This window comes from Galeopterus variegatus, unplaced genomic scaffold (genome assembly GCF_000696425.1).
Source record: "Galeopterus variegatus unplaced genomic scaffold, G_variegatus-3.0.2 Scaffold132, whole genome shotgun sequence".
Classification (NCBI taxonomy): domain Eukaryota; kingdom Metazoa; phylum Chordata; class Mammalia; order Dermoptera; family Cynocephalidae; genus Galeopterus; species Galeopterus variegatus.
In genome coordinates, this window is record NW_007726243.1 from 1202426 (window position 1) to 1215956 (window position 13531).

The following is a 13531-nucleotide window of genomic DNA, read 5'->3' on the forward strand; positions in this document are numbered from 1 at the left end:
AAAAAAAAAAAAAAAAAAAAAAAAAAAAAAAAAAGTTGTTTGAACATTTTTGTATAACTTTTATTATGGCAATTGGTTTTCATTTGTCTAGAAGAAATACATAGGAATTGAATTTCTGTGTCAATAGGTAGCCGTATGTTTAACTTTATAAGAAACTGCCAAGCATTATTTCAAAGGCAGCAATACTTGAGAATTCCAGTTGCCTCACATCCTCACCAACATTTGGTGATGTCATTTTTGATTTTACCCATTGTGTGGGTGTATAGAACATCTCAGTGTGTTGTGTTTTCTAAACATTAATAAACTTTATTTTTTAGAGTACTTTCAGGTTCATAGAAAAATTCAGAGGAAAGTGCAAAGTTCCTATCTCCCCAAACATGTTCAAAGTTCATTAGTTTACATTAGTGTTCACTTAATATTGTACATTATATGGGTTTTGACAAATGTATAATTCCACCCTCCTATCTTTTGTATCATTGCTGTTACTCATTTCACTAATATATAAGCATATATAATCAAATTCATTATTGCTATTATTATTTTGAACAAACTGTTATCTGTTGGATCAATTAATAAGAAAAATACAAGTTTTTATTTTACCTTCACTCATTCATTCTCTGATGCTCTTTCTTTCTTTATGTAGATCTGAATTTCTGATCTATATATTTTTTCTCTCTGAACTTTTATTTATTTATTTTTTTAACATTTCTTAGCCTTCTGGCAACAAATTTCCTCAATTTTTGTTTGTCTGAGAAAGATTTTATTTTTCTTTTGCTTTTAAAGGATAATTTCATGGGTTACACAATTCTAGGTTGCTTTTTTTTTTTTTTTTTTTTTTTTTTTTGATGCTCTTTCTTTCTTTATGTAGATCTGAATTTCTGATCTATATATTTTTTCTCTCTGAACTTTTATTTATTTATTTTTTTAACATTTCTTAGCCTTCTGGCAACAAATTTCCTCAATTTTTGTTTGTCTGAGAAAGATTTTATTTTTCTTTTGCTTTTAAAGGATAATTTCATGGGTTACACAATTCTAGGTTGCTTTTTTTTTTTTTTTTTTTTGCTCTCTATACTTTAAATATTTCACTTCACTCTCTGCTTGCATGAATGGTTTCTGAGGAGAAGTGGGATGTAATTCTTATCTTTGCTCCTTCATAGCTAAGGTGTTTTATTTTTTCTCTTGACTTCTTTCAAGATTTTTTTCTTTATCTTTGATTTTCTGGAGTTTGAATATAATATGTCTAGTGTTATAGACATATTATATTCTTTCTTTCTTTCTTTTCTTTTCTTTTCTTTTCTTTTCTTTTTTGGCATTTATCTTGCTTGGTGTTCTCTGAGTTTCCTGGATCTGTGGTTTGGTGTCTGATGTTAAATTGGGTACATTTTCAGTCTTTATTGCTTTAAGTATTACTTCTGTTCCTTCCTCTCTTCCTTTTCCATTTAGTATTTTCATTATGCGTGTGTTACACCTTTTATATTGTCCCATAGTTCTTGAATATTCCGTTGTGTTTTGTTTTCATTCTTTTTTTCTCCTTGTTTTTCAGTTTTGGAAGTTTCTATTGTCATATCTTCAAGCTGAGAGATTCTTTCCTCAGCCATATTTAGCCTACCAATGACTCTATCAAAGGCATTCTTCATTTCCCTGTTACAGTGCTTTTGATCTCTAGCATTTCATCTTGATTATTTTGTAGATTTTCCATCTCTCTGCTTACACTGCCCATGTGTTTTTGCATGTTGTGTACTTTTTCTAGTAGAGTGCTTAGTGTATTAATTATAGTTGTTTTACATTTCTGGTGTGATAATTCTACATCCCTGCCATATCTGAATCTGGCTCTGATGCTTGCTATGTCTCTTCAAACTGTGTTATTTGTCTTTTAGTATACCTTATAATTTTTTGTTGTTGTTGTTAAAACTGAGCCCTGGTGTACTGATGAAACCCCAATAAGTAGGCTTTTAGTGGTGTACTGATAAAGTGTGGGGAAAGGGGAGCATTCTATAATCCTATGATGAGGTGCAATGTTTTCATGAGCCTGTGCATCTCAACTGTGAACATCTCCAGTGCTTCTCATTTTTGTTTCCCTCCTTAGATTGAACAGGAAGACTAGAGGGCGCTGGCATTGAATATTTCTCTTCCTGCAGGTAGGTTAGGCTCTGTTAAACCCCAGCAGCTTAGGCTGTCCAGATAGTTTCTCATGAAGACAATACTAGTTAAGAAAAAATAATTCCATTTCCCCTTCCCTTGCCAAAAGCATGAGGGGATTTTTGTCCAATGTTCACTGTGAAGACCTGGTAGATTTCCTAGAGGTAAAACTCACAAAAGTGTTGTGGCTCTCTCATGCCTGGGTCCGCCTGGAGTTTTTTAGTCTCAGACTTGTCCTCACTGAGCCTCCAGCAAATCAGGTTTTCCTACCCTGCTACTGGGTGTTTTGCTCTGGTAAGTTCTGATTCTCTGTATTTGCCTGTCTGTATCTTCAATTTGGGGGGCAGCGGTTTATCCTGTGACCTCACTTCTTTAACAGATGTAAGAAGAACTGTTGATTTTTGTTTGCCCAGTTTTTTATTTGTTGTTAGGACAGAGTGGCAACTTCTAAATTTCTTACCTGCCAGACCAGAAACAGAATTATTTCCTTTTTAATCACAGATGTGAGTGCATTATGCAGGGAGATTGAAGCGATATCTGTATACTCATTTAATTTTTGTACCTAAAGCTTTGGAAAACTTTTAGAGAAAGACATTAATGTGGTGTGATTTTTTTTTCATTTTCCTGAGATGCAGCAGAATAAGAGTGAAAGAAGTACAGAGTAATTCTATTTTCATGTTGGTAGGTAAAACTGAGGTGTGCAAACTTTCAATTTTTTTTTTTGTCCTTTTTGAGACCGGCCACACCGCGCTCAGCCAGTGAGTACTGTGAGCGCACCGGTCATCCCTATATAGGATCCGAACCCGTGGCGGGAGCGCTGCTGCGTTCCCAGTGCCGCACTCTCCCAATTGCGCCACAGGCTCGGCCCAACTTTCAATTTTTTATCACTCACTATTCAAGTATGATTTTGAAAGTGTTATGAGATGGTAAAGTAGACACAACCTCGAACATCAACAAAATGCATCCTTATCCCATCTGTCCCTCACTCCTCTCTAGCACCCTTACTGTGAGCGGCATGGGACCCAGTTTGTGGTAGAAGGGAGATGATAAGCACAAGTTGACTACATTTCTTTTTAATTTTCTTTCTTTGAAGTGTCACAAAGAGGTTGTTTTTTTCCAAGCTGTCAAAATACAAATGTTCCTGAACTATTAAATATTTCACTAGTGTGGTTAATTTTTCCACATGGATTAGCATCCCAGAAAGCTCAGAAAGTAATTTTTTTGGAGACTCTTGTTCTCTGTCACAACTCTTATTCTTGGCATTTAGTAAGCAATACATAGTATTTTCCCAACTTCAGCTCCCCAGAAAAATAGGTTCCTAATGCCTTATAGGTATTGTTTCCATACTTCCATGCATAGAGTAATATAACCTGATGAACATAATGTTCAAAGATGATCTCAAAGTTTATAGGTGAGTGAAATAACCTTTGGTTAAGGGATCAAAACATATCAGGGAGCTAATGGCACTGAAGACAAACATGTTAAGGCCAGCAGTTGGTACCAACAGTTTTAAAAATCTTTGTGCCATTTTGTCTGGGTATTACACTTCAGAGTTATTCCAGTTACAAAGTTATTCATCCTAACACTATTTATAACAGCAAAACTATTAATATCTGGGAAATAGAAAAAAGCAAATAAACTTTTAATCCTGTTAGTGGAAAGCCACACAGTCACTGGAATAACTTTGAACATGTTTGTCTTCTATGCCATTAGTTTCTTTACCTCTTTTTTGATCCCTTGACCAAGGTGATTTCACTCACTTATGAATTTTTACATCATTTAAAAATATTACATTCATCAGATTGCAGAATTTATGTAATTATCTTATTGACACCCATTAAACTGTAAACTTGCTGAAGAAGGTTCTGTCTTTCTCATGTGTGTTTTTCTTTAACATGGTACCTAGTACTAGATTTTTCAAGAGAAACACAGATGAGAAAGACAAAGTCTCTCAAATGAATTTCAGTTACCATGGTTTAATGAAATAGCACCAGTATCCCCAAAACATGGTTCAAATGTCAGTTACTATGGTACGTTAACAGTGACTAGTTGCATAAAATGCAAACTTTGTTTCTGAGCACAAGTCAACTACAGTACGTTGCAGTATCCAGAAAGTGAACCAAAGACTATGGCTGCCATGTCAAATTCTCTGTTTGGTAGAACTCCCACTCTTCCTTCTAATTTTTCTTAAATTGTAGTAAAAAATACATAATATAAAATTTACTATCTTAGCCATTTTAGAGTGTGCAATTCAGTGGTATTAACTATATTTGCATTGTTGTATAATAATTCTCTAGAGCTTTTTTATCTCGTAAAACTGAAACTCTGTATTCGTCATACAACTTCCAACTTCCCCTCCCCTCAGCTGCTGGAAACCACCATTCAACTTTCTGTTTCTAATGGAGTTTGGGTGTGTTGTCCCCTCCAAAACTCATGTGGAAATCTGATCTCCAATGTGGCAGTGTTGGAAACTGATTGAGTCGTGGAGGCGGATCCCTCATGAATGGATTAATGCTCTCCCTGGGGGAGGAGGGAGGAATGAGTGAGTTCTCGCTCTGTTAGTTCCTGCAAGAGCTCGTTGTTTATAGGACCCTGACACCTCCTCTCTCTCTCTCTTGCTTCCTCTCACCATGTGATCTGCTTGTGCCCACTGGCTCCCTGCCACTTTCCACCATGGGTAGAAGCAGCCTGAGGCCCGTGCCAGATGCAGCTGTCCCAGAATCGTAAGCCAAATAAACCTCTTTTCCTTATAAATTACCCAGTGTCAGGTATTTCTCTTATAGCAACACAAATGGACTAAAACAGTTTCCATGCTTTTGACTACTATAGATATTGTATATAAATGAAATCATACAGTTCTTTTTTGACCCTCTAGTTATTTTATGTGCCTTATTCATCATGTGGCCATTTCACAAAGGGAGGGATGAAGGAGGGGAGCCATGTTTATGTACTATGTTAAATATTGGTTAAGTTTATTTTTCTTATCATTTTAAACAAAAACTTATAAATAAAGTCACCACATTTTCTTTCTAAAACATAACGGATGGTCTTGCATTAAATCACTGTCAATCCCTTCTAGCCAGAAACCACTGGGAACATACCTGTAGCTGAACAAGTTGGGTATATTTCTCGTTGCAGCAAGGGAAAACACATACCAAGAGAATTGTAATGTGTTTTAGTAAGAAGATATTAAATAAGATTTATTAAAGGATTTGAGTTTTGGATGGGTAATTTTGAGAAAGGTTTAAGGAAACAGAATTTGCTTTCAGGAAGTAAGGGCAATTCTATGATTGGGTATCTCAATAAATCTTATTCACAGAGGATAGACTAAAGCAAGGATAAAACTGTAATTGGTAAAGAAGCAACAGGAATTCATATTAGCCAGGAGAGGGGATGTTTGGTATTTGAGGGGTTCCTCCAGTGACCTTATTTGGGTCTGTGCTTAGACAAAATAATGAAGTAATCTTGTTTTGTCTTACTTTATCATGGCCACAGAGTGGTCTTGCCCGATATTGATTTTCTGTGATACTGTTTATGTTCAACAGAGGAACAACATGGCTTAGCCACTAGTGTCAGTCCAGTTTGTGATAACACTGACACCTGGCTGTGTGAGTGTCAGACCAGTTTCTGGATTTCAAGACCTGCTATTTCCTTCTTCACCACTTTTGGAGATGTGTAGGTTTGGAATAGGAGAAATGTATGATTCAGCATCAGTTTCACCATTTACTAGTAGTGTGATCATGGGCAAATGACTTACTCCCTATCACTCCAGTTGCCTATCTGGTATCTACCTCAAAGGAACATGTTGCACATTAAATGAGATAATCTAGAGTGTTGAGCAGATTAATTCTTACAGAGTGAGAACTCATGTTAGCAATAAGTGCCTCTCAAGTTCTTTCTCATGGAGGATTCTTTTACTCATTTAAGAAACACTTTTTGGGAGACTGTCATCACCAGCACGTGCTAGAGATACAATGGTGAATAAGACATGCGTAGCTTCTGCCCTCACAGAACCTGCAGTCTAGCATGAGTGTCAGAGAATCCAGAAGGCAATTTATCAGAGGGGAAAAGGTTCTCTAAGAGGGATATTGGAGTCCTTAAAATAGCTTAGCAGGGCTGGAGAACTGTCTCTAGGAGAAAGTGATGTCTATGATAATATCTAACAGATAAATAGAGTTATCTGGGGAAGTGCTCTAGGTAAGGAATAGCATAAGACAGAAAAGTGAGAGAGAACATGGCACAGAATGTTCAATGGGAAAACTAACTAAAAAACAGGAGCAGAGAAAAAATTCTCACTTTTTAAGTGCACTCTATACGAAATAATTTTTGTAATTTCAAATCTTGCATATAATTTTATTTTCTACTACAATAATGATTAAAGCTCAATAATTAATTAATAATAATACAATGCTTTGAAAATACAGCATGCAGCACATTTGCTAACAAAATGATGATTAGCATGATTACTGTTTCAATATAGCCTCTGTTTGCTATGTGCCCTGGGACTTCCAACTGTCTGCTAGCTTTCATGCACTAAAGACAGCTGCTTCACAATAGGGCTGATTTTGTGGCTATTTTTGCCCTTTTCTTTCCTGGGTTGTGAATGAACCCAGGAATAAATAATAATGGAAAGAAAAAAAAGTAGTCTGAATGACTTCCAAGGTTTTTTTTTCTAACAAGTCATTCTACAATGTCTACTACTCTCCCAGTTTCTGCTATACTAAAATCTGCCTAAAAAGTACTGGAGGTCTGTACTGTGAAGCAAATGCACCAAGGACTATTTTTGGTTATGTCAGAATATAAACTTTCTTGATTAGGGTCCACCAGATAAATATAACTTTCTGTGGATTCCTCTATTACCCCTACTATTGCGCACAATTTCCAAAGAAATAACTGATTAAACGAGATTGTAGCAGCTTGTTTCATTTCCCTTGATAAAAAAGACTCCAATGTTGTCATCTTTTGCTATTATAAAAACACAAAACAATGCTATTAAGTTTTAATTTTGGTGAACATCTGAAAGAACTTAGTTTACAATTAAACACTATCCTACAGTAGTTTTTTGTTTCTGCAATGAGTAACAAGGATAAATATATATGGGTGGCAGCATCCTATTGATGAGAACTACCTTGGGTAATAGACATAGTTCCATGAAAATGTTGGCTTTAACCCAGTTGCTGTGGATTGATTGAACTGTGTCCCCCAAATTTCATATGTTAGAAGCTTAAGTCCCACTGTAACTGTTGAGGGAGGGAAATCCTATTATGGTAATTGAAAGGTGGGGCCTTGAAGAGGTGATTAGATGGTAGGACCATGCAGTAGTGAATGGATTCATAATGGTGGTTGGGGGGTGGTTCTCAGGGCTTTAAAAGGAGAGCACATGCGTCTCTCTCTCTCTCTCCTTCACCATTTCTGCCGTGTGAGACCCCTGTATTGCTGTTAAACCACCAACAAAGAAAACTCACTGGATGTGTTCCCTGGACTCTGTACTTCCTAGCCTCTGAAACTATGAGCAATATATTTTGTTTTCTTATAAATCACCCAGTTCCAGGTATTTCTGTTACAAGCAACAGAAAGGGACTAATATACAAGTCTAAAGAAAGTTTCTGGTAAATTGTTCTTAGCATTTAGGAAGTTCTTTTCAGTTATCCACTGTCTCAAGTGATGCCTACACTTGGTTGGCTGGCAAGATAAGCTGATTTGGCTTAGACTGTGCTAAGAGTTATAGGCCTGGAAATAGTTGAAAACATGTTTTTATTGTGGGTGTTGAATACTTACAGCTATGTTTTGGCCTAAGTTATGGTCCTTATCATCAAGAGCTTACTTGTGGTAGGCTAGAAAAGAATTATTCATAAATATATTTATACTAAATTGAGCAAATTGTGGCAAGTTCAGTAGGAGATGACATAAATCCATGCTGAGAAGGGAGTAGAAAAGGGAGAGACTACTCAGCTGGGTAGTATTCATAGCAGAGGTGGCTTTTGGAATGGGTTTTGAACAATAGGAAGTATTTCAAACAGCAGAGATGGGGTTAGGGGTGGGAAGAGAAAGAGCATTCCAGGACTTGGCAGTGGTACTGAGCAAGAGAGCAATAGGTATTCAGTTTTGTCTATTCTATTTCTGGCCTCTTGTTAGGTTTAAAGTAAATATTGATAGTTAAGAACTTACTATTTCCATTTCATTAATTGTTTTCTGGCTGTTTTGTAGATCTTTCATTTCATTTTTTAAAAAATATTTTATTGAAACATATAGATTGTACATATTTGTGGGGTATTGAATTATATTTCAATACATGTATACAATGTGTTATGATCTCTCCAGGGTAATCATTGCAAAACTTAATTATGTCTTTGTGATGTGCACATTTGATCTCCTCTCTTCTTGTTGTTTGGTACATGCAGTAAGTCATTGTTAATTATAGATTCCCTGCTTGACCGTACACTGATAGGACTTATTTTTCCTATCTAACTGTAATTTTGTGTCCATTAACCAGCCTCACTATCTCTCCTCCCCCTGCCCCTTTCCTGCCTCTAGGATCCACAGTTATCTCTCGTTTTAACAGTTGAACTTGCTATTCTTATTATTTATTGTTTGGTTTTTTGTTTTTTGTTCTCTTTTTTAGCTCCCATATATGAGAGAGAACATTCAGTATTGCTCTTTTTGTGCCTGGCTTACTTCACTTAGTATAATTTCCCCTACGCTCATCCTTGCTGCATTATTGATAGTTAAGGACTTAACTATTTCCACTTTGTTAATTGTTTTCTGGCTGTGTACATCTTCTGTTTCCTTTTTCCCTCTCTTCTTGTTCTCCTTCATGATTTGATGACTTTTTTTTTGTAGTGGTATGCTTTATTTCGTTTCTCATTTTCTTTTGTGTATCTACTATAGGTTTTTGCTTTGTGGTTACCATGAGGTTTACATAAGATATATGTATTAATCTCTTTTTGTGTTGCTATAACAGAGTACCAGAGACAGGGAAATTTATAAAGAACAGAGGTTTATTCAGCTTATGATTCTGGGACAGCTGCATCTGGCATGGGCTTCAGGCTGCTTCTATTCCTGGCAGAAAATGGCAGGCAGCCGGAGGGTAGAAGCAGATCACATGGTGAGAGGAAGCAAGAGAGAGAGAGAGGAGGTGCCAGGGTCTTTTAAACAAGCAGCTCTCATGGGAACTAGAAAGGGAGAACTCACTCACTACCCCACCCCCCAGGGAGAGAATTAATCCATTCACGAGGGATCCACCCCCATGATTCAAACAGCTTCCAACACTGCCACATTGGGGATCAGATTTCCACATGAGTTGTGGGGGGACAACACATCCAAACTCTATTAACATCTTATACTTATAACAGTCTATTTTAAGCTGATAGCAAATTAACTTCGATCACATATTAAACCTCTACACTTTTATTCCCCCTCTCACATTTTATTTTATTTTTTTTTAATTTTATTTTGTCAATATACAATGTAGCTGATTATTGTGGCCAATTACTGAAACTTACTTCCATCTTCCCTCTCCCCCCTCCCTCCCAACAACCTCATATCTGCTCACTTGTCATATCAGATTCAAGGAATTGTGATTGTTGTGTCTTCATCCCTCCCACACCCAAGTTTATTTGTGTATTTATTTATTTATTTTAGCTCCCACAAGTAAGTGAGAACATATGATATTTCTCTTTCAGTGCCTGATTTGTTTCACTTAATATAATTCTTTCTAGGTCCATCCTTGTTGTTGCAAATGGCAGTATTTCATTCGTTTTTATAGCATTGTGTTGTGTAGATATACCACATTTTCCGTATCCACTCATCTGATGATGGACATTTGGGGTAGTTCCAACTCTTAGTATTGTAAAGAGTGCTGCAATGAACATTGGAGAACAGGTATACCTTCGACTTAATGATTTGATTCCTCTGGGTATATTCCCAGCATTGGTATAGCTGGGTCATATGGTAGATCTATCTGCAATTGTTTGAGGAACCTCCATACCATTTTCCATAAAGGCTGCACCATTTTGCAGTCCCACCAACAATGTATGAGAATTCCTTTTTCTCCACAACTTCACCAGCCTTTATCGTTCACAGTCTTTTGGATATTAGCCATCCTAACTGGGGTGAGATGGTATCTCAGTGTGGTTTTGATTTGCATTTCCCAAATGCTGAGTGATATTGAGCATTTTTTCATATGTCTGTTGGCCATTCATATATATTCCTTTGAGAAATGCCTATTTAGCTCTTTTGCCCATTTTTTAATTGGGTTACTTGTTTTTTTGTTGTAAAGTTGTTTGAGTTCCTTATACATTATGGGTATTAATCCTTTGTCAGATGTATATTTTGCAAATATTTTCTCCCACTCTGTTGGTGGTCTTTTAACTCTGTTAATTGTTTCTTTTGCTGTGCAGGAACTTTTTAGTTTGATATAATCCCATTTATTTTTCCTTTGGTTGCCGGTGCTTTTGGGGTCATATTCATGAAGTCTGTGCCCAGTCCTACTTCCTGAAGTGTTTCTCCTATGTTTTCTTTAAGAAGTTTTATTGATTCAGGGTGTGTATTTAATTCTTTAATCCATTTTGAGTTGATTTTAGTATATAGTGAGAGGTATGGGTCTAGTTTCATTCTCCTGCATATGGATATCCAGTTATCCTGGCACCATTTTCTGAAGAGGCAGTCTCTTCCCCAGTATATAGGCTTGGTGCCTTTGTCAAAGATCAGATGACTGTAGCTGTGTGGGTTGGTATCTGGATTCTCTATTCTATTCCAGTCTGTTTTTATGCCAGTACCATGCTATTTTGGTTATTATAGCTTTGTAGTATCGTTTAAAGTAAGGTAGTGTTATGTCTCCACCTTTTTTTTTTTTTTTTTGCTCAGAATTGCTTTGGCTATGTGTGGTCTTTTGTTATTCCATATAAATGTCTGGATAGATTTTCCCATTTCTGAGAAAAATGTCATTGGAATTTAGATGGGGATTGCATTGAATTTGTATATCACCTTGGGTGGAATGGACATTTTCACAATGTTGATTCTTCCAATCCAAGAGCATGGGATATCTTTCCATATTCTTGTGTCCTCTTTAATCTCTCTCAGCAGTGGTTTGTAGATCTCATTATAGAGATTTTTCACATCCTTGGTTAACTCTGTTCCTAAGTATTTTATTTTTTTGGTGGCTATTATAAATGGGCCAGCTTTCTCGATTTCTCTTTCTGCATGTTCATTATTGAAGAATAGAAATGCTACTGATTTTTGTGTGTTGATATTGTGTCCTGCTACTTTGCTGAAATTGTTTATCACCTCCAAGAGTTTTTTTGTAGAGGCTTTAGGGTGTTTGATGTATAGGATCATGTCATCTGCAAAGAGGGACAGTTTGACTTCATCTTTTCCAATCTGAATGCCCTTTATTTCCTTCTCTTCTCTGATTGCTCTGGCTAGTACTCTCTGGCAGTGTACCTCTCTGGTTGGTGTACACTCGGCCAGGCTTGGGATGGAGTCCGGTGGTGGCTAGGCCTACCTGCTGGGTTACGCTCTGGCACTGTGGCGCATGTGGCCTCCACGGATCTCAGGCCACTCCAGCGGGTGCCTCTCTGATTGGCATGCACTCGACCAGGCTGGGGATGGAGTCCGGTGGTGGTGAGGCCTACCTGCTCAGTTGTGTGCTGTCACTGCAGGGCATGTGGTCTCCGTGTATCTTGGGTCTCCCTGGTGGGGCACCTCTCTCCACATTTTATGTTTTTATGTCACAGTTTACATACTTTTATTTTGTGTATACATTAGCATATAATTGTAGTTATAGTTACTTTTAATACTTTTGTCTTTTAACCTTTATAACAGAGCTATAATGATTTACATACTGCCATTACAATATTAGAGTATTTTGAATTTGACTATATATTTATCTTTACCACTGAGTTTTATGCTTTCATATGTTTCATATGTTACTAGAGTCCTTTTGCTTCAGCTTGAAGAACTTCCTTTAGCTTTTTTTGTAAGGCAAGTTTAGTGGAAATGAATATGTTCAGCTTTTGTGTGTCTGGAAAAATCTTTATTGCTCTTTCATTTCTGAAGGACAGTTTTGTGGATAAAGTATTCTTGATTGGCAGGATTTTTCTTTTTGCAGTTTGAATGTATTATTCCATTCTCCTGACCTTCAAGGTGTCTGCTGAGAAATCTGCTAGTAGCCTTATAGAGATTTCATTGTATGTGACAAACCTCTTTTCTCTTCCCACTTTCAAAATTCTCTTTATCTTTGATTTCTGACAGTTTGATTATAATGTGTGCCAGTGAAGCCTTCTTTGGGTTGAACATATATGGAGAGCTTTGAGCTTCATGTACCTGGATGTCCATATCTTTTCTCACATTTGGTAATTTTTCAGCCATTATTTCTTTAAATAAATTTTCTGTTCCTTTCTTTCTTCTCCTTCTGAAACATCAGTTATGCATATGTTAGCCCTATTGATGGTATCACATAAATATCGTAGGCTTTCTTCATTTTTTTTCCTTCTGAGTAATTTAAAATGACCTGTCTTTGAATTTGCTGATTATTTCTTTTGCTTGGTCAAGTCTGCAATTGAAGCTATCTATTGCATTTTTTTTTTTTTTAGTTCAGCCATTGTATTCTTCAGTTCCAAAATTTGTTTGGTTCTTTTTTATGTTTTCCATTTCTTTGTTGAGCTTCTTATTTTGTTCTCATATTGTTTTCTTGATATTGTTAAAATTGTTTATCTGTATCCTTTGGTGGCTCATTGAACTTCTTTAGAACAATTATTCTGAATTTTTTGTCAGGCAATTCATGCATCTCCATTTCTTTGGGGTTGGTTAGTGGAAATTTATTGCATTCCTTCAGTAGTGTCATGTTTCCCTGATTCTTCATGATCCTTGTAGCCTTTTGTAGGTTTCTGCACATTTGAAGAAGCAGTTACTTTTTTCAGAATTTATGGACTGGCTTTGGTAAAGAAAGCCTCATCTATGGTGGAGTGGCACACTGAAGCATGCTTTGGCACCAGATCCAGTAGCACTGGGTCTAGTGGCCCGAGGTACCAACTATGGGACATGCAGTGGCTTTGGGTTCAGGGGACATGTTTGTTACCTCAGACAGCTGGGGTCCACACACTGGTAACTGCATGGTCCTTGATGGTGAGAGACGTGGGGAGACCACAGTGGCTGTGAGGACTTTTGGGGCCCTAAGTGGCACCTCCAAGTCCTACAGGAAGGGACCAGGGCAGGTTGCAGTGGAGACTGGGGAGAGCAATGTGCATACACTTAGCTGTAGGGGCCAGTGGCAGGGGCCAGCTGCAAGTGTGTGAATGGTGGCAGGGGCTGTCTGCAGGCAAGTATATAATGGAGAGGGCCAGGGCCAATTGCAAGGTCAACTGCTGGTTCACATGTACAATGTTGCCAGCTG